Source organism: Amblyomma mixtum, chromosome 3 (genome assembly GCF_055824585.1).
Source record: "Amblyomma mixtum isolate Tamu chromosome 3, ASM5582458v1, whole genome shotgun sequence".
NCBI lineage: Eukaryota > Metazoa > Arthropoda > Arachnida > Ixodida > Ixodidae > Amblyomma > Amblyomma mixtum.
Genome location: NC_143014.1, coordinates 371,581,768 through 371,603,763, shown reverse-complemented (window position 1 = coordinate 371,603,763; position 21,996 = coordinate 371,581,768). Strand labels below are relative to the sequence as shown.

At 47.4% G+C, this 21,996-nt stretch overlaps 1 pseudogene; it reads right to left on the bottom strand.

The window, feature by feature from the left end:
• Positions 1 to 19,871: 19,871 nt before the first annotated feature.
• LOC149356771 (uncharacterized) lies at positions 19,872 to 21,685 on the bottom strand (annotated as a pseudogene).
• Positions 21,686 to 21,996: the final 311 nt, after the last annotated feature.

Sequence of the window (21,996 nt, the reverse complement as noted above, 5' to 3'; positions counted from 1 at the left end):
AAGGCTCCTGTGAATTCGAGCCATCTCTAACAATGTGGATGTGCGCAGACTATTTCTCAGCGGAGAAAGTCAGAGGAGCTTGCAGTAGCGCCGCTTGTGGCATGTGTCTTTTCGTATTTACACCTGGTATGTGCTGGTTTACCTTGAGAGGCGAGAGTGTCCAGGATGGGAAGGTAGGAGGGAGGAATTTCTATGGCTGACTAATATTAAGGATGTTGAGCAGTTTCAGAGCTTGGCCAAAGCCGGAGGTACTGTTGGTAATGGGAACCCGGTGCAGAAAGTGCCTTTTTCCTTGCAGTACATGCCGGAGCAGTGCATGTTCGCATAGTTTCCTGAGAGGAAATGACGTCGAGCAGAAAGCATCCTGTTTCTGCTACTGTTTCCGATGCCGACGAACCCTTTGGGCGGACAAGAGAGATTCGCACGCAGTTGTTCTGCGAGGCCTCTAGTGATCTTTTACTTGTTGGCGATAGTCTGTGAAGAAATGGCAAGAAGTAACGGAATGTTCCTTTAACGTAGGCTTTTCGTAGAACTTCGAGCGGCAGTTGCAGTCCCATCGCGTTCCCGCCATGAATCGGAAAATTTGGGATGCTGATGTAATTCTCTCCCGGTGCGTTTTAATCTTGCGAGTCGAAGAGAGATTAATGTCTGTAACAATGCGAAGAAATCGTTGGTATCGTACGTAAGGTAATGCCCGTCTACCTAGAAGAAGCTGGTACCTGCTCATTTTCTTTTCTTGCGAAGGCTATTACTAAACTTTTTTCTGTCGGGAGTTGCAGCCCTCGGGGAGCCAAATACATGGAGATGTTCAGTAACGCTCTCTGGGGAGGGTTTCTGGGTGACAAGGCGCGAATTTCACACTCTCCAGTTGCAGATGTCTTCGGCATAAATTGTAATGTGTATTCATCGGGGAAGGATTCTTGGCATGTGCAGCAAGGTGATGTTGAACAGGAGAGGGCCGGGTACGGCCCCCTGATGTACGACCTCCTCTACTACGTGACAAGGTGTTGCACCGTTGGAGTACTCATAAAAATTTGCTGTTGTTTTAAATAGATTATAACAGCCACGTATAACTTCTCTACGAGACCAATACTGGCCAAGGCTGCGAGTCTGGAACGATGAAAAACAGTTAAAAGCAGCCTTGATGTCAAGAAAGACGGCTGTCGGGATGCGCCCAGCATGTCGGTCCTCTTTAAGGGAAGAAAAGAGGGCGATGACATAATCGATCGCTTGACCTGCTTTGGCGGAACCCGTTTATTTCTTGCGGATGCCGTTTTCGGTTTCCCAGGAACTATCTGATGCGCTTGTAAAAAGCGCATCAGATAAAAGCTTGCCTACCCAACTCAGTAGGGTGATGCGCCGGAAAAATTCACAGCTTGTTAGCTGCTGTGCAGGCTGCAAGACGTGCAAAATTTTCTTCAGCTCGCAGCCCGTATGGACCTCACCAATCAGCCAAGAAGCATTGTAATATTCGACGATTCAGAGGAGAGAGTTGTGAGGTAGCTTTGAGATAGCTTCATACCTAACTTTGGCATGACCTGGAGACGTGTGCTTGTTGGAGTCGGCGATAGCCGTGGTCAGTTGCATCGTGAAGGGTAGGTCCAACGCAAGCTTCGCTGAGATGACTTGAGACGTTGCCGTTTTGCTGCCTCTCGAAGGACTTCCTGTCGTGTCTAGGTGCCATAGTCTGTGGGTGAGAGTGGCCATTTGTCGGGATTGTAGACCGTGTGAGAAAGACGGGGACGTGGGAAGAACACAAAGACGAGCGCTGACTTTCAACTGAAGCTTTATTGCTGCTCGTTTGATGTCAATGATCGTTACTACTCGCTACAACATGACGAGCTCCTTTCGTGCATAGAAGATTGTATTTGCCAGCGGGGCGTCGTGGCCTTCCAAAACGAGACAGGCCTGTCTGTGAGGGATTTTTGAGAACTGTTAGTGTTGCACCTAACACCCACCTTTGCCGCCTGGAAAGATGCAATCTACCGGCAAAAACAAGGGGTATGCATAGGATCGTGCATTGCACCTGTGCTAAGCGATCTTCTATTAGCCAAAAAAGACAGGAAGGTTAAAAGTCAAAAGGATCAAAGGTTGTGCATTGCTTTCGTTTCGTAGACAATTTTCAAGTTCTGATTGACTCCAACGTTAGTGACTTTGAAGGAGCTGTGCCCCAGATACAAAGTATTTGTGAAGAGTGCCTTCATCCGCTCAAATTAACCTGTGTATTTCCTAAAGTTAACGCTATCACGTTCCTTGACCTCAGGCTATCTTTCATGCCTAGTCATACATGCTGGACTTATGCATCACGTAACAGTAAGCCATTGCTTCCGTTTGCACCATCACATTCTAAACTAGTAAAACGAGCCGAAGCCAAGTCCTGTTATATCAATGCGCTTAAAAAATCATGTTTGCACTCCATGAAAGGTAGCTTCAGTTATCAGACTCATCGCCTACGGAGGGCAAGTTACCCTAAGTAGCTGCTTGTCAAAATAGCGTAATCTATTCTTTAAGGATTAAAGTATCACAAAGCGAACAACAATGAGGCAACATCAGCAGCCGTGCAGGAAAAAAGTAACAGTGGCTTCATACATTCATGGCCTCTCACACAAACAGAAAAAGATAGGGAATCGAGTTAACGCATAACTTCTCGTTTTGGCACCTGTCAAGCTGGAGAATATTTGCAAGAAGGTTAATAATGCTCCGGTGGTTTCCCAACATTGCTCCATAAGACACAAAAACCAATATGTACCTTGTCAGGAAGGCTGGTTGGTTGGTTTATGGGGTTTAACGTCCCAAAGCAACTAAGGCTATGAGAGACGCCGTAGTGGAGGGCTCCGGTAATTTCGACCACCTGGGGTTCTTTAGCGTGCACTGACATCGCACAGTACACGGGCCTCTAGAACTTCTCCAAAGAAATTCAACCGCCGCGGCCGGGATCGAACCCGCGTCTTTCGGGTCAGCAGCCGAGCGCCATAACCACTGAGCCACCGCGGCGGCTGTCAGGAAGGCGTTATTTACTCAATCCCGCTATCATGCGGTAAACAATAGTTGGCCAAACGGGACGATGCTTCAATGAGCGCCTCAATGAGCCTCACAACAATGTATTCGAAACGGCCAAAGGGCACGTGGGCGTTCACTGCAGGGATTGTAATGATTGCATGCCGCATTTCTCCCAAACGAGAGTGATAAGTAAACATCGCAATCAGCTCACCCGCGAAATTTTAGAAGCCGCAGATATTGCGAGGATGAAGACGCATTTGTAAGTAGTGCTTCGTTGGCTTTAACAACGAAGGAAATGAGGTTTTGGGGCGCAAGATAATGACGCCGTTGTTGTTACCTTCAATAGTTGTTGCTTTTATCTGTTGATGTGATTGTCATCATCTTTCTTTTGTTGGTTGTGCCTGGAGTATGTATTTTCGCGGGCCAAGCAATAAAGCTTCAGTTGAAAGTCAGCGCTCGTCTTTGTGTTCTTCTCACGTGCCCGTCTTTTTCGCGCTGTGTACAATCATGGATTACCAACTCGCCCAAGCGCCTGTTTTAGCCATTTGTCGGGGTTTGTGCCGAATACTACAATAGCTTTGAAGTAGGCCGTGTACCCACAGACTTGCCACGATTATTTTTTGCTGCTGCTGCATATGTTTTTCCAGCTCTCTTGTCTCGTTGCGTTGATGCATCTTGGTTAAGGTCGGGCGTACTCGTGAAAACAACCCCAGGGTTAGGTTTCAATTGCTTCAGAGTGAGTGCAATAGCAGTTTTCTTTTTAATGAAACCTCCTTATGAAGCTGGGGTGCGAGCCATTGCAGCTGGAGCTCTTTGGTTGCGATCTCGATCTGCATTCCTTGTGCGGAGCGCAGCCCACACAGCTAAGAGGGCCTGTGCAGTGTTTTGAGATATGGCCATGCCTCTGACATTTCTAGCATTTTGTTGCTGCCCCAACATAATCAGGTGCGGGGTACCTGCTGAATCCAAGTCTAACCCTTTTAGGCAGCGATGAATCCTTGGCGAATTTCAACATAGCTGGTCTGCCACGCACCTTTCCGACCTTGCCAACGTCTTTAGGAACTTGCGCGGTAAGTCTCCTTGCTGAGACGACGCCTTGGTCACGAAAGTACTCTTGTACGTCTTCGTTTGAGTACGTGAAAAGCACATCTTCAATGTTTTTGTAAGTATTCATGTATGAGTAAGGTACGCGGGCCTCCACAGCTTTTCCAGCCAGTTCAGTGACGGCGAGCAGGCGGTTCACGGCGTGTGGTGTTGAAACTGACCATGAGGCTTCCATCCTTGCTAATTCAATGACTGAGAAGTTTTTCTTGTGTCGACGTTACAATCGGCACGCTACGACGTTGGGGTTCACATTCCATAAGCTTCCTGCTTCCATAGTAGGCCTGAAGACTACGGAACACCAACAGTTTTTTTTTCTTATAGACCACAACTGTGAAGAATGCTTGGTCCATCTCCTGTGTATTATCGCCCATATGCTCACAGGTGGCTTGTTCTTCCCGCAGCTTCTTCTTTGGTGGGCCTTGGTCTCTGGCTGGAGCTACAGTGGCCACCGGACTGGCTGCTTCCATAACTGCAGCATGGAGCCCAGCCGGAAGAGATGTTCCGCGTCGTGGCTGGTACGGTGCCGAGAACATCGGTAGACGTGCTTCTTCCAGTGGGCGGGGACCCCAGGTCGTTGCGCGGCGAATGCACAAGCCAGAAAATGTTGAAGAACACTCAGACTGAGAATAAACGTTGAATATAACCGATTGCTTGCTTCAAATTCACTCTAATTTTGGAATCTTGCTCACGGTGACGAAAAGAATCAGGTCGAATTAGTCGCTTCTGACAAAACTGTCGTTCTCAAGGAGTGTTCCTGTATTTTGGGGAACGATGTATTTGCATCATCGTTTGTGAAAAATGTTCCGCCCACCCTTCCTCTTGTTTCACAATGTATATTTGCTATCTATGGATTCTGTAATTATAGAATAGTGTGGAATATGGAGGTTAACACATAAAATTAAGCTCTCTTCTTCATCAGATGATGCGGTGGGCATTAATGCAGAAATTCTGAAAAATACTCAAACTATTTCCGCGATAATGGTATGAGAGATTTTCTTGCAGTCGTTGGTATGTGGTGAACTTTCGGACGATTAGAAGGTGATTCCTCTGTTCAAGTCTGGCGACGCTCATTCTTCGACCAATTACAGACTTATATCATCAACAAGCGTTCCTTGCATACTACTGAAGCATGCTATCCACAGCATCATCATAACTTGAATCTAACTATTTCCTCTGTATCCAACAAGTTTTCTGAAGCACTTTTTATGTGAAACTCAGCGTTTAAACTTTACAAATGATTTCCTCTCTGCTCATGACTCATAAGCCTTATTGATCATATTTTCATTGATTTCCAAAAGGAATTTGACATTATTTACCGGAGACATGAAAGTAAGCAAGCTTATTTTTAGCCGCAATGTTTTACATTGAATTTATTGCTTGTTGTCTAACTGTAACTGCTAAAGGCCATAGCTCTCATTCTTGCGATGTAACCTCTGGTGTTCCACAGGGATGAGTGCTTGGGCCATTGCATCCTCTTTATATATGAACGACTTACCTAATAGCAGTTCTTCTTCCATAAATATTTTTGCTGACGATGGCGTTCTCTATAACAAGCCCTGCAGACCACCCTACATTCAGTCCGACCTTATTAAGATTTCTTCTTGGCGTAGTACTTTGCTAATGAAGCTTATCGTTACTAAATGCAAGTGCTATCACGCGCAGTATGGCTTGCCACACTCCCGAGCGTGCAGCAGAGCGCTGAGGAGCAAGCTCACAGTGCAGTAAGTGACGTGCGCGAGAACAAAAAATTGGCTAGGGCTTAGCTAAGGTCAAGCCTGGATATCTCGAAGCTAAAAGCTGCGGTGATGCTTATGGTTTAGCTTCTGCTTATGCTTTATGATTTAGCCTATGGATATGCTTACGGTTTAGCGTATGGTTATGCTTTATGGTTTAGCCTATGGATATGCTTATGATTTAGCCTATGGTTATGCTTACGGTTTAACTTATGGTATGCTTTGGTTAGCTTATGGTTATGCTATACGTCTGCCTTTTGTATTCAACTCCCGTGGTAGCACTTCTGTATCGGTAGTATCACTCTCTTCTCCTTTCGTGTTGAATGCGCACGCCTATACTCTGCCTAGCCGTCATATAGCCGGCCTCCGCGATAAACACGCGCTTGCGGCGAACGTCAAACGATGACGCATAGCGCGCGGCAGCGTGCGCCTGTTCTATGGGCAAGCACGCCTTATATACCCCTCCTTTCAAATGCGCACTGCGCACGGCTGCGGCGAAAGATCAAAAGGTGGCGAGGAGGAGAAGCGGCGGCGCATATGCGCAGTAGCCTGCGCCGTGCGTGATGTCACTCGTGCTCCGACATACGCCGGCTCACGCGAAGCGTGGTGTTGAGTAGGGTATTGAAGCTTTTCGCTTCAAAAGGCGAAGGTTTCGCAATTCTAGAGATGCGCGTCGCCCCTGAGCTAGGGCATTGCAAGAGCGCTCATCGGCGCGCCTTAATCGTTTCAGTGAACGATCTACTTCACGAGAGAGCAGGAGGATAGGGGAGGGCTCAGGGGCGACGCGCATCTCTAGAATGTCGAAACCCTCGCGCGATCGTATATAAGATTTTCCTGCAATGCATCTAATGACGTTTTATTGTGGTGATTCGCTCAGAATTGTTTAATAATCCATTTAATAATTTAATAATCCACACAATAATCCACAAAATAAGTTGAGCTCCATATCTGCGGTAATCTCTCTTGCGAAGCTCGCGTGGGAAGCTCAGTATGCACTGTTAGCAAAAAAAAGCACCCAAAAGGAAGTAAATGGCTTGTCCTCTAACGCACACCCAAAAGGAGGTTTTTATTACTCCATATGTATGGTGCTTTCTTTACTCCCTTATATAAGGGAGTTATTTAGGACTATAAGGGAGTAAATTTTTTACTACCCACAGAAATGGAGCCCAAAAATGGCGTCATATTTATTTATTCTCATTCAGGCTCATTCTTACAGAAGTGACAGCGGCGGAAATGGACAGTAGCTCTGCGGGCCGCCGGCAACCAAACTTGGGAAACTGCGCTGCCCTAATGTGACCCCGCGTCACGCATTCTTTTCGCCGTCTGGAAGCCCAGCAACAGAGGCGTAGGCGGCGGGAGTCGTCTGCTTGTCGTCTTCTTTTGCTGTACAAGCTCGTTTGGTTGGGCGTGTTTGTAGATGAAGGGATGTAACACTATATTCAATAGTTCAAAACTGTAAAGGAGTCACTGGGTAGTTCTCACGGTCATGCACCACGCTATATTTGACTAAAAACCAGAGCAGAAAAGTTGGAAGCACCCCTGGTGGTAGTTTGGAATGGCAGTGTTTGCTTTCATATTCAGCTGATTAGGGCTTGGCTTTTCAATATGACCGAGGAAAAATGTAGCCTCATGAGCTCAATCAAGAGCTCAGCGTTGACGCTATGTTCTATCACAGTTCCATGTTCATGCAACGCATAATCTGCTGCAACACACTGCGAGAACCACACTGGAAAAAAGCCTGTGAGAATTAGACCTAAGAAAGGGCTGTAACGGGGTGGGGACACTAACAAAGGAAAGTCAGATATGGTTAGAGCACTGGAGGCTTCACAGGAGCAGTTCAATTATGTAGCGTACTGTAGCTGAAAACGGCGGCAAGCCGATATCTTGTACCGCGGCTGGCGCCCGTGAAGTAGCAGAAGTGAGCAGAGATCCAGCGACGATGGCAACCAAGCGGTCTTCACTCACCGCCATTATCAGACGACTGACCAGAGCAGACGAGACGCTAGGTGGCGGGGCGGATTGCACAAAATTGTGTTTTTTTACTCCATTTCGGCACTGGTGGAGTATTTGGCACAATTAACTCCCTTTCTAGACTGGAGTAAATGCAGGTAAATCCTCATTTTTACTCCATTATTCCCTCATGGGAGTAAAATGAAGGACAGTCCACCTTTTTACTCCGCTCATGGAGTAAATGTTTTCACAAATGGAGGAAAAAGGGTGGTCGCCACCATTTATACTTCCTTTTGGGTTTAATTTTGTTTACATTGTAAAGATTAAATCTCTCGAAAATCGTGCCGTCCGTTTCATTATTTTGAACTATTCTCGAACTGCAAGCGTAACTCTAATATTGAAGTCAAATCTAAACCTGCCCGAAATTTTAGATTTTTTCCTAAAATCTACTGGTCTTGCCCTCAGCGGACATCGGCAGCAGGCAGTGGCTGATCGAGATCGACGAGAGACCGACGAGAGACCGACAGAACACCGCCTTTTCTACACCGGTCGTGTTATGTATGTACCTTATGGAGGTACAGATGGAAGTTCCTTATGCCATACGTATCCTATTTTATTTCGTAAAAAAAAAACAATAATACATTGAATTTTGTAAAATACATTTAGAGGTATATTGCGATGTATTTTTCATCTGCTTGATTTACTTCGTTTATGATGTGCGTAAGCAAGTATTTGTTTTTTCCACTTAATTTATTTAGTTTTAGTGTTCTGTTGCAAATATGCTATACATGCACATTCAATATACCGGGTGTCCCAGCAAAATGTAACCAAACTTTTAAAAAAGGTGAAGTGTCCTAGTCCAGTGAAACCAACTGAGGGTTGTTCGTAGCGTGGCCTAGTCTGGAGTATTTTTTTCGCTCTTCAAAGTTAATTAATTAGTGAAGTTTAATTACCTAACTTTTTAAGCATTTACTTCAGGAAGAAAGTGTCAATGAAAAAGTTTTAGATCGCCTCGAAAAACCGCTAATAGTGCTGTTTCCGTGAAGTTACGGTTTCCGTAGCTTCATTTATTTGCCTTAAAAGAAAGTTATCACGTGACCAGCTGCTCGCTCACTTCTCTGCCCCAATGTGCACCCAAAGTCTCATCGAGGAGAGGACTTCAGAAAAAACGGATTTTCTTTTTTAAGGCGCGTCTTGGGACGTTGAAGTGGCACAGTTGTCATGTGGAAGCTTTTTCTTATTGTGTGGGTTATGGTTGAAGGCCGGTTAAAAAGACTACTTTACGTAAATATTACTTTGCTGCAAATGTCTCAATAAGCTGTTTCTCAAAGCGATCTACAACATTTCCATTGACACTTTGTTCCTCAATTCAACAATTAAAAAGTTAGTTAATTAAGCTTAACTAATTAGTCAACCTTGAAGAAAGAAAAAATACTGCAGACTAGGTCACGCGGCTCTAACCAACTCTCATTTGGTTTCAGACGGCTAGGACATCCCGTGTTTTTTAAAAGCTTGGTTACATTTAGCTAGGAGCCGCCGCGGTGGCTCAGCGGCTATGGTGCTCGGCTGCTGACCCAAAAGACGCGGGTTCGATCCCGGCCGCGGCGGCTAGAATTTCTTTGGAGGAGAAATTCTAGAGGCCCGTGTACTGTGCGATGTCAGTGCACGTTAAAGAACCCCAGGTGGTCGAAATTTCCGGAGCCCTCCACTACGGCGTCTCTCATAGCCTTAGTCGCTTTGGGACGTTCAACCCTATAAACCTAAACCTAACCATTTAGCTAGGACACCTGTTATATTGTATCTAAAGTTTCGATGTTATGACTCGGATGTACTGTATTATAAGTATGAATGTATTGCACCACAAGTGTTCTCAATCAAATTCTATAAGTAATTGCCACTGCTGTTAAGGGTAGGATGGCCTCGTCAGGCGGGAAACTGCCATTAGCCTATTCACCAAGGACGAAGTTCGAAAAATTTTTGTCCCAAATTGAGACTACTACTGGTACTATTTCAGTTCATTATCATGAATTTCTTTGCAATGCACTACCAACGCTTCAGTGAGTTATGGGAAGATGTTGGCAGGCCTCAAGTGGCAATTTTGTCCCGTCTATCAAGATGACGTTGCAGTCTTCGCGACGAGCTTGGACGAAAACCCTAAGTGGCTCAAGTCAGTAGTGGATGAAATCAAGCTTTCTTAACTTACGCAGAAAGCTGAGACGTGCCACTTCACCTACCGTCAATTTGGTTTCCTCAGCCACATTGCCAGGAAGGATAGAGTATGCCCTGACCTGGAAAAAAGAGTCGTTAATTGCCCTATTCCCACGGTGTGACAAGAAAACCGTCCGCAGATTTATAGGAATGTGCCGTTATTACAGACGATTTGTCAAGAACTTTTATTGCGAAGCAATACTACTCGCACTTCCAAGCCTTCGCGTGACTCGGCCGCAGTTACGTTTGATCTTTAGCGGAGTGAATATGGGCGACCAACTGGCTCCTTCAGATAGCCCGGCTGCAGTTACGCCGCGCCGCGCACCTGCGGCGCTACTGCCGCTTTGACGTCATACCAGCTGTAGATTATGGGTCACCAACTTGCTCCTTCAGAGAGCCCGGCTGCAGTTACGCTGTGTGGGCTTGCCGCGCTGCGCACCTGTGGCGCTGCTGCCGCTGTGACGCAATACCAGCTGTAGATAATGTTTTCTTTCTCTCAGTCGCAACAACATCAAAAACAAAATATAAATAAAATTACCGAAGACGGTTTGAGTCGTCGCGCAGCGGCGGCCGGTAGCCACGCGTGATCTGTAGACGCGGCGCACTGCGTTCCTTCCGTTAGAGGAGCTGCGCTTTTGCTTTCGCAACCTACCAGGCTTAACCAAAGCTAAGCCCCCGCCAATTTTTTTTTCATCGCCGAATGTCTGACCCAGCTTACTAAGGCAGACGTTCCAGTTGTGGGGACGCGCTTTACTCGTCCCCTGTGGCTCGTTTCCCCGCAATGCACCCTCAGCTCACCCCCTGTGGTTCGCTGCCCCGCAATGCATTCTCCTTAGAAGTTTAGTTATTTTAACTAACAAGGAATGGCGCCGGCGTCGCAGTGACACGAGCGCCACGGATGGCGTGTTTGCTGCGTGCGCGCGCGGGCGAGAGGGTCCTCTTTGACTCGGGATTTTGTCTCATGCGAATTCCAGTTCTGTCAGGCAAGGGTGCATGCGTACTTTTCAGCTTGGCTGTTGATGTGCTGAATGCGGAGCCGTAACTTGCGATTACGTCGCTGCTTTCTCCATCTTTTGGTGAGACAGCGCCGCGCCTCCCACAGATATAGAAGATGTGGGTCGACCGCGGGGCAACCTTCGGTCGTCTGGACTTCTTTTGTGAAGCTCGTTAGGCTGTTGCTGATATCTCGAGTCGCGTCGTCTGTGTCCGCGATAGCACTGCTCGACTGAGGGCGAGATTCGCTCCATTTGTGCCACTCCGTGAGGCGCGCAGTTCCGATTTTTTTTTGTATCTCCCTGTAGTGAGGCTAGTGGCGAGGTAATTGTGGTCGCTACCCAGGTGCTGGTCCGTATTATTTCAGTTTGTATTAGCTCCGTTTTTTACAAGCGTAAGGTCTGGGCAGATATCCCGGGAGACGCTATTGCCCAGTCTGGTTGGGAACGCAGGGTCTGTTATGAGCGTAAGACTCCCTTGGGCAATTATTTCAGCCAATTTTCGACCCTTGGGTGTGGCCTTCGGGTACCCCCACAAAGGGTGCGGGGTGTGGAAGTCCCCCCCAATCACACAGGAAGCCTTGCCTGCCAGCGCCACGAACCTTTTAACGAGATGGCCTAGCCTAGGGTGCCGGTCCTTAGGTGGGCTGTAGACGTTCAATATATGAATGTCTTCCTCTCCTCTGCGCAGCGGCAGGAGGGTGATTTAGCAATGTGCTATGTCGTCCAGTATCTGTTCTTGCATTACGTCTGGGTATGATTTGTGAACTAGTATGGCAGAGTATTTGTCGTGCCGGTACGCGCTGTAACTCATTAGTTTTAATCCTGTCGCAAGTGGTTCTTGTACAATAATGGCTGCTGGGGGCTCTTTTTCTTGCGAGATGTAGAGGCTAAGGGCCGCTCGGAAATGGCCTCGGAAATTTCTAATTCTGATTGCATTCTATTGTGGCTAACGCATGTTTACCCTGAAAGATAGGTTTACGAGATTTGCTAGGGCACCATTTGAGTGATCAGCCAGATGACCATCAGTCGATATTGATTTGACTGCTAAGCTGTGCTCTCTCAGCAGCTCATTCAGGCATCGCCCTGAATGCCCGATGTCTGACAGAATGGTTCCTTGCTTGGCTAGTTGGTTCAAAGTGATCTATGTGACAGCATGAATAACATTAAGGAAGGGACAACCACAGAGTGAAAAGAGTGCTGCTGAAGGGAACGCAGAACAGAGCCTGATGTGCTGGAAATGAATTCCAGAATGGTAGCTTGCCGGACTAGTTGCCATATAGTAACTTAAGTGACAGCGCGAATAACATTAAAGAAGGGACGACGACAGAGACAAAGTGAAAAGAGCGCTGTTGAAGGAGACACAGAATAGAACCCGATGTAATACAAATGTATTCCAGAGAATGGTTGCTTGATGAGCTAGTTGGGTCATAACACTCTCTTCACTCCATATATGCCATCGTCCCCTCTTTGGTGTTATCCTCGCTGTCACATAAGATCCTAAGTAGGACTTGCCACAGGTGAGTAGGAGTTTGTACACGGCACTGCCTTTTCACGGGGCGAACTGAATTTCATAGTTCGTAGTGGAACTTAGCTACCTTGACGCACCGTTCACAAGGTGGCACAGGAGAACTAGCTTTTTCGGTGCTCTCAGTACAAGCTCTACGCCGCAATTTTTTCGCAATCTTCCTTACACGGTACGTTTTGAGCACATTCGGCGTCGTCACCGGGCGAGTTCATCGGTCAGGCTCTTCACAATTTTGTCGCCTCCCTGTTCTCGCTTGTTTTAGTAGCTTTACAGCCACCGATGCTGCATTTTACTTAGGAAACCCACTGTTCTCCTCCTGCAAACAGGCGGTGAATAACATTGGAGAGATCGTGTCCACCTGCCTGACATCCTTCCTTATTGGAATTTCATTACTGCCTTTATGCAGGACTGTTGTTGTGCTGGGCGCTCACCGCAGACTTCCTTGCTGTCGTGTGCACTGTTGTGTCGCCACAGTACCAGGCAGTCGAGAGCTATTTATGTGAGCGCGTGCGCGCGCCAGCGAGCGGTCCTACCAGCAGCAGACGCTGCAGACCGTTCAACGGCTCGAACTGGCGAGGGGTGTCGGCGGCGGGTGGCAGACGGGCTGCGAGGAGAGCGACTGCCTGCTGAGAAGCGTTGCCCGCGGAGGGACACCTGATCCACCTGAGACATCCCCAACGGGGCCATCGGCCTTCCCCTCGTAACGGACGCGTCTTCCTAGGAATTTGGCGCGCCCCCTCTGCCCACTGCAGCAGCAGCGACGGCGAAAGGACCACTGGGGGAGGGGACCCCGACAGAAGAAGAGGGCCCCAGGGAGACGCGGCGGATGCGGCGAGAAAAGCAGGGGAACAGATGAGAGCTGGACGCCGGGAGAGGCCGCTCCCAGTCCTGCGAGAAGTTGGCTTAGCCACTGTGTACAGAGGAAAAAAATTAATTTGGGACTGAATACCACAAATCTGTGACGTGGTCAGGCTGATTCGACAACAAAGGAGAGAATAAAAAAGAAGAACCTGGCATAACTACTGCGGTAGCTGTCCAGCCGTTATAGTTATCCTCCAGTACTTTTAAACAATGCTGTTTTACATCTTGATCCTGTAATGCCTGCGTGACTGTTGATGTTTCGACTGAGCGAAATGCTGTCTTGGAATCTATGAAGGATATATAGTGGTTGCGAATATTCTCCGCATTATGTTTGAATCGTACGTCTGCCTTTGTCATTTGGGTCAGACGGTCGGCGATGCACGAAAAATTCTTGACAAATCGTACGTAATACGCGCAAACGCCGAGGAATCTGCTCACAGCTTTGTTTTCTGCCGGCGGCGGAAACAGTAACAGCAGCTGCTTCTGCGTGTCTGGGCGTACTCGATCCCTGCTTATGATGTTGCCCAGAAATAGAAGCTCCTCATGGGCGTAGTACCAGTTCTGTGTTTTCAAAGTTAGCCAAGACTGCTTTATTACTTCCAGCGCTATTCGAAACCTTTTTAGGTGGTCATCAACTTCCAGCCCCAGATAACGACGCCTCCTAAGTACACTAGATAAATCTTCCCCTTTTCATACCTGCCAGTACTGTATCCATTACCCGTTGGAACTTCGCTGTTGAGGAATACCGTCCAACTGGAATGAACTCGAAGAGGCCATCCGGCGTATTCGGGTCCCTTTCATCAACTTCAATTTGTCAGTAGGCGCTCTTGAGGTGCATCGGAGAGGAGTATTTGGCATTGCAGAGCCGGTCCAGTGTTTATCGTCGATACGGGGGAAGGGAGAGACATCCTTCTTTGTGATGTTCAAGCGGCGGTAATTCACGCAGAACCGTAGTGTGCCATCCAGCTTTCTCACTAGAACAACCGGTGTCGCACGGGGGCTCTTGGACGGCTAGATGACGTCGTTGCGAAGCATTTCTTTCACTTGGTCAGGGATGGCTTGGCGTTCTCGAGGTGACACACGATAGGGGCTTTGGCAGAGTTGCCAGGCGTATTCGTCGGTTACAGTGCGATGTTTGGCAATCAGTGTTTGTGAAACATTGACGGCGACGAGAAGCGCTAGCTGTAGAAGTTTGCGTATTTAGTCTTGTCTGCTGCGAGTGCGAGCAGGGTTCATGTCGAACGTGGTCGAGTTCGCTTGCTTAGGCGAATCTTCTTCGGATCACTCGGATAGGGTTCAATGTCTTCTGGTTTCTGTCAGTCTTGGAAGCTACACTTTTCATTGCGCACGTGTCATAATAGCGTTCTTCTGCCGTGTCATAATAGCGTTCGACCACTGTTTAAAGCATTTGCGGTTTCATGAAATAAACAGTTCGAAGTAGCGCTCGTCCCTGTCTGTTCCATCTTTGTCAATGTTGTTTTAGCGCTTTAGAAAAGTGTCAAACGTGCACCAACTAGCCCGATCCGCCACCATTCTGAACTCAGTCAAAAAGTCCTTGCCTAAGATCACGTCTCGGAAGCATTGCTGTAGGACTATGAAAGTCGCAGGCTGAGTATATCGGCTGAGCGTTACTCGTGCGGTACATTGTCCTGATGGTGAAACTGAGCGGCCTAGAGCGGTGCGGATGTCTTGGATGTCCCAAGTGGTCGTCACTTTCTTTTTCTGAGGCGCAAAGGCGCCCTTGATGACAGTGCAGTCCGCTCCTGCTTGCACTAACGCACTGGGCAAAAAGTCGATCATCGTGTCGATGACTACTTGATCAGCTACGCCAAAGTAAAAGCCCTGCCGAGTGGTACTGCAGAGAAGGTGTCATATGTTTCGTCCGGCATATTATTTTCCTGCGCAGTGCTCAAGAAGTCATCAAAAATAGGGGGACAGCTTTTACGGCCGAGCTTACCCAAGTCATTCGAAACAACAGCCACACGAGCCACCGCCGAACTCTTGTGTACTATTCTCAGACCAACGAACTTACCGTGCGTAGAACAAAACTATCCCTAAGATGCCCTCCATGTCTGTGGACGCCGAACATAAGCCTTTGGATGCAATCCTCCCCTACGTCGTCTTTGCGTACAACACCACTGTGCAGGAGACCGCTCAGGTGACACCGTTTCGACTCGTCCATGGAAGGGAGACAAAGAGTATGTTCGACGTAATGCTTCGAAACATGGCCGACGAAGACGACATCGATGTTACCGCCTACCTTCAGCACACAAAAGCCCGACGACCTGTTCGATAATCAAAGACCAAAAGCGGACCGATGCCAGACGCTACAGCCTACGAAGACGAGACGCGGAGTAGGAGCCAGGCGACCGAGCCTTGGGTTAGACGGCCATTGGCTGCCGTAGTTTGTGCGAAAAACTTTTGCGCCGTGATTTTCACCCGTACATGGTTCTTCGTACTGTACTACGAAGACGTCCCTGATGGAATGACACCATCCCAATGTCGCAGCGCACGACCATAAGTTGTTCTCGCCGTCCGTCTAAAGCCTTGTTGTGCGCGCTAAAGAACACTTCTTTTCACTCTAAGTGTTCATTAAAGGGGTTCGCTATCGATGGAACAAGAGAAGGGACAAAACACCTGTACTCTCAGAAGCTATTGTTCTTGCATAAAATAGACCGAGGGGTCTCCACCGGCAGGCTCACGGGACGATCCGTCGTGCTTTGCCGCAGGTCGTGTGGTTCCGGGCCAGGGAGAGACCGGTACGGACCACACGCTCTCGCCGCCTTTAGCGGTAAATGCCTGAGAATCGGTTTACCCGAAAAATGCGGTGCGCACGGGAAGACTCGATGCGCACAGCCGGCATTTTGGGTTCGTGCAAAGGTTCGCCGCCAAATACGCGGCCCTGCCCCAGTCGGCAAGTCGGAAGCCCTTCTCATGTAGCCTTCGTCTGTTCCGAGGCGTGCCTCGTTGATATTTGGCAACTAGGTGGAAAAAATTGGTAAATTGGTTTTTGAGGAAAGGAAATGGCGCAGTATCTGTCTCTCATATCTTGGCGGACACCTGAACTGCGCCGTAAGGGAAGGGAGGAAGGTAGGAGTGAAAGAAGAAAGAAAGAAAGAGGTGCAATATCTCCGAAATAATTTCGACCACCTGGGGATCTTTAACCTGCACTGACATGCTGTGCGATGTAGCTTCCCAAGCGGTTTGTGTTGTGTTGTATTGAGTTTAATGGCGAATAAGCGGCTAAGGCTATCATGCGCCAAGCTCAGAGTCCCAAGCGGTTTGATACGGCCAATGCGCTGCACGTCAAGGCTCGGAGTACTTTGGCACTCCCAGCAGGCCTGAAAGGAGCTTCTGAACAACGTTGATTCCACGTGCGAGCACGTAGAAGCTGCTGCTATATTTACACGCAATAGAAAGAACAGGAGACAGTTGTGGCTATACGAAGTCTGGTGGCGTAGTGTAGTGGTTAGCGCGTTAAGATGGGGTGCCTGAGGTCGGCGGTTCGAAACCCCGCGTACTTGGGTGGTCTTTTTTTTTGTTCTTTCTTTTTTTATTTTGCCTCTTATTTTGCAATACTGATCCACACACACTGGGCCCATAGTGGCCAATTCGTTTTTGCAAGCCCTTAGGTATTCATTACGAAAATCACCAGAAAGTCATGAGAGAGACATAAGATCCTAATGTTGAAAGTCACCAGACTTTCTGAAGAAAGTCATTTGATATTTTCTTAAGCAGGTTGCATTTCCAACCAGCTTATCACATTTATCTGACGGTTTTTGCAAAAATTAATAACAATTTTTTTCCTCTGTTTCCATTACCTTTTAGGTTAGATTTTGAGTAATCGTGATGATACATCGGCGTTTTCAGAACTGTGAGGCTTCGTCGGAAGTTGTGGAAGCTCACCAGAGTACTCGAGCTACTCATAACCTTGCCACGGAAGCGCACCGGATTGCAAAGCAGTCAGGAGAAAGCGTCACGCTACAAACCGATAACATACTCCTAGCATTACGTTTTATACTTCTGAAATTTATTGAAGTGGGACAAAAGCACCAGTGTTCCCACTGCGATTCACGCACTGATATTTTTCAAGCTTTACTTGTTTAGCTCTCAGCTGTTGCAGGCCTTCAATACTTGTCTTGTTTGAACTGCTTCGCTCGTTATGCCGCCGCCGATGCCGGCCATCGATGATGGCTGCAGTTGCTTTTATATGTATATTCACGTCATCAATGCCTTTAATGCCCATGCATTAAGCACTGCTTCATCCCCGGAAAGAGATTATGGTGAAAATGCAAAGACCTCAAGAGCAGGTAACCTACAAACGCATCAGTGCAAGAAAGCATGGTTTTGCGTTTTATCCACATCGACCCTTCTTCCTCTACATTCGACATCGAGATGTATCCTTACATGTAATACCTCTGTCACACGAGCACGCAAAAACTCTTTTACCTAAGCGGCTCTTTACCGAGTTTAAAGACCTCTAATTAAAAGGAGTTGCGCTGCAGACACACGGCGCGGGCGATCTCCTTTTATCGTTTCCTTCCGAACACGCTATGGAAAGCATGGCGCTAGATTCTGAAACAAAAGCAGTTAGAATAAACCAACGTAATTCAATATAGAAATTAGAAACGTATTATAATATGCTTGTTTTAGTGAATTTAGATACAGTTTATTCGAAAAGGTTAAATTAAAGTAGATTTATTAAGGCAGCTTCAAGAGCCTTCGCAGAAGTAGCAAATTTTACATGTTTGTCTAGCAACCTTGGGCCACTGTTTACATCGGAGTCAACATGGAGGACGAGAATATGGGGGACTGCACGGACACGAAGGAAAAAGTCGAAATAGCATGCATTTTGGCAATGATTCTTGCTGTAGAGAGCGAAGCAGACGCCGCAAAGGCAGTCAAAGACCGTATTAAGCGGCAGTTGCTACTCAACGGGTGTACATTTTATGCCTTGGCGCTTCCCACGAGAGTCTGCAACCGATCGACGTGGGCTTTCATCCGCCACGAAAAGTGGTTCGAGGAGACTGTGCCTCACCTCGGTGGCCACAACTTCAAGCAGTCGTTTCGAGTGAACCCCTCAACGTTCCGGTTTCTCGTGGAAAGTTTACGCCATGTGCTCGAAATACAAGTTACCAACATGCGTGACCCGATCACTGCGGAAAAGCGTGTCGCCATTGGCCTCTATAAATTGTGCTCTTCTGCCGAAGATAGAACTGTGGCAAACCTCTTCGGCGTTGGGCGCTCAACCGTCAACGTCATTTACAGAGAGTTTTGCGCAGCTGTTGTCTCTGTGCTCGAAAGTGACTGGATCAGAATGATTACTGAAGAGGAAATGCCTAGGCACATCCGAGAGTTCGAAGCCGTGTGCGATTTCCCTCAAGCTGTCGGTGCCATTGATGACTGCCATTTCCCTATTTCGCCTCCAAAGAAGTACGCCACCGACTACTACAACTACAAGGGTTGGTAAGTGGCCACGATTTAACTTGTTTCATGTAAGTGTTCTGTTTGAGCCCATTTTTATAGTAGTAAAAAAAAGTAACTGACTGACCCATATTTTACTGCTAAGTAAAATGTTATTCAATTTTACCAGCAGCTCTTAAGAAAACGCGTAATTTGGTTCGCACAGTCTTGCAGTGTTTAAGCAGCGACAATTTTAATGCGACGACGAAAAGAGTTCTCCGCAGGACTGCAACTCCTATACGATGTAGAGTACGTTAACAGCGACCGGTTGTGGCATTATGTGAAATAATGTAATCCGAGCTGCACTCACAGCTATTAATAAAAGCAAACTGTGAAATCGCGTCACAGTAACTAAAGGCAGTGAACTCAGCGGTGCCAGGCTGCACTCACCTTTATTCACTTTGCACTTTGTTTTTTGTTGCAGGCACAGTATTATCCTACTAGCATTGGTCGACCACAAGTATCGATTCAGATACTGCAATGTCGGTGCCCCAGGACGCTGCCACGACGCACATGTGTTTGGTGTTTCACGGCTGTCGAAGATTGTCAACAGTCCCCTTTTCAAAGCACCTGTTGCCGCAGTGGATACCACAGCAGTCCCACCGATAATATTATGCGATCAAGCATTTCCACTAACCCCAAACCTCATGAAGCCATTTGGACACCGAACTGTCATCAGTGAAGCTGAAAGGAATTTCAACTGTCATTTATCTGGAGCAAGGAGGATAGTTGAAAACGCATTCGGAAGGCTAAAGGCCCGGTTTCGTTTCACTGCAAAAAGAATGGAGTGTTCTGTTGGCAATGCCCGTTTGGCTATACGAGCACGCGGCGTGCTCAATAACATTTGTGAGCACTTCAACGACAGTGTCCACCCACAGTGGTTAAGTGAGGTGCAGCAGTCCAATGCTACATTTCCACAGCCATCACGCAGAACAGAAGCTGAAATTGGAAATGCATCCGCCATCAGGACAGCACTTGTGGAATATTACAAGCTAAGGAACTGAACGCAAGAGTCCCAAGAATCAGCAACAATTGTGGAACACCATGTCAGTTTTTACTAAAAAACTTCAACATTGCATCTACAAGTTTCTCTTGCAACTTGAGCCCCTCTTTACGGAGATCCATTTCCATTTTGTGCGCATCAGCAAACTGCTCTCTCTGCCGTCGCTGCTCCTCAAGCATCCTTTCTTGAAAGTCGCCAGCCGGTTGCCTTCTCTTCCTACGGGCACATTCGGAACTGCCACTTGCGAGGTTCCTGGATTCAACCTGTTGTACTGGCGACTCGGAAGGTGAACAATCTTCGGCGACGTCTTCACAAGAAGCAGAGCCGGAATCAAGCATGTCGAAGATCAGCTGCGTTTAAAGAAGAGATCCGAAATACATTGATCACATTAGTTGATGTGTGAAGCGGTAATCAATTAGTTCAGGGTTTTTACTTGCAAGAGAGCCGCCTCTCCTTGCGTGTATGTATTTACGTTTTTTATTTTAGAGTCTGCATTTTTTCATTCTCCAAACAGCGCACTGCCAAGCTTGCAAAATGAACAGCGCGTGAGCACAAGCAGAAATTAACCACAATATTAACAAGAGCAGTCTGCTACACAGCAGGGTTGTACAGATTATGGGCTTGGCAGCACAGCTAATGCTACATAATGTCTTGAAATTTAGTTGACTGTAATAAAGCGTATATAGTCTCCACTATGCATTTCTTACTTCTTCGACGGAGCCAGTGCTGCTTGTTGTGCTCTCGCTGCATCCAGCCTCTTCCATTAAAGATGTATCGTGAACAGGCAGGGATCCTAGAAACCTATGTACTTCGGAGAAGAATGGCCAGCTCGGCGGTGATGACCCTGTTGTCATGTGTTTCAGGCAGCTCCTGGATAAGAAAACGAAAGAACCAAAATTTTATATACCCAAAATGTAAAGATATACACAGAGCAAAACGTTTGCCAATAGATACAGACGCGACTTGATGGTACAGAAAGCTTGAGAAGCGAAGGTAACCCTTCTTACTCGACAAAATTTAAAGTTTCTAATGTTTTCTTGTCTGAGAACAACGCTTGTGCATGGTCCGAGAAAAATGCAAACCGTAGTCACATCTGCAGAAATGAAAACATGCAGACGACTTCCTGCTTCGTATTATATGTTGCCGTGAGAAAGCGTACAATATAATGTGAAATGCGCCTGTCCATAAGTTAAGGTTCCCGTTATCTTGTGACGAACGAAATCATGCTATTGACAACCTGCGCGGGTTGTCATTCTTCGCCGCATGTGAAGGCGAATTTGCGTTTACTCCGACCGACTCGCACTGTAAAGGAATTGCAGAAACGGCCTTTAGCGCGTCGTCGACTTTCGTGTGTGCAGGGCGCAGTTCAGCCCTGCAAAGTTCGACGCTAGCTGAAATGAAGGGTCTCTGCCTTAAAACCTTCGTTACTACGGCTCCGCCCGCTAGATTAGGGTTCCGTCGCTGCCTACTACGGAAACAACGTTCGATGCTGAGGTCTACGCGACACCACAAACGAGAGCTTGCAACTTGCGACCACAGCCTGAAGCCACTTCAAGGTAAATTTAGCGCTCACAGCTTACTGCTGTGCTTTGTCTTACCTGTAGGTCTGTCCCAGGTTCTCTATCTTGCTGTGCACTTGCGCCTTTGTGCGGGGTACACCCATGCTCGTCAGTGCTTGTGCAATGCCATCGTAAACGCCTCCGTTGTGCTTCTGCGCACGCAGCGAGGGCAGGTTGTCTTCCCATAACTTGATTAACGCCCAGGTGTCTCTCTCCTACCACTGTACCCGCGGTTTTCTTTGGCGTGCCGGAGGCTGTTCGTCGGTACCGCTCGCCGTAGCCATGGTCGCAGAAAATGGCGCGAATTTGCATCGTCGGTTAGCGTCACGTGATATTTTCGAACTGCTTACGAGAGTGCCGTGCAAAAAGTGCAAAACTGCGCCTACTTAAGGTTCAGCGAAAGACAAAATCCTTTTTTGTGATGTTTACACTTGAAATAAAAATGCACTTTTGCGTCGTTTCTTTATTGCATGATAATTACTGGTGCCCACTTCGTTGGAGGCTACGCCTTTCCAGCCGTAAAAGAGATCGGTGATCTCCGGTTTCGGAAAAGACCGCTTCCGAAAGAGAGATTAAACTTTGGCGTGTGTCTGCG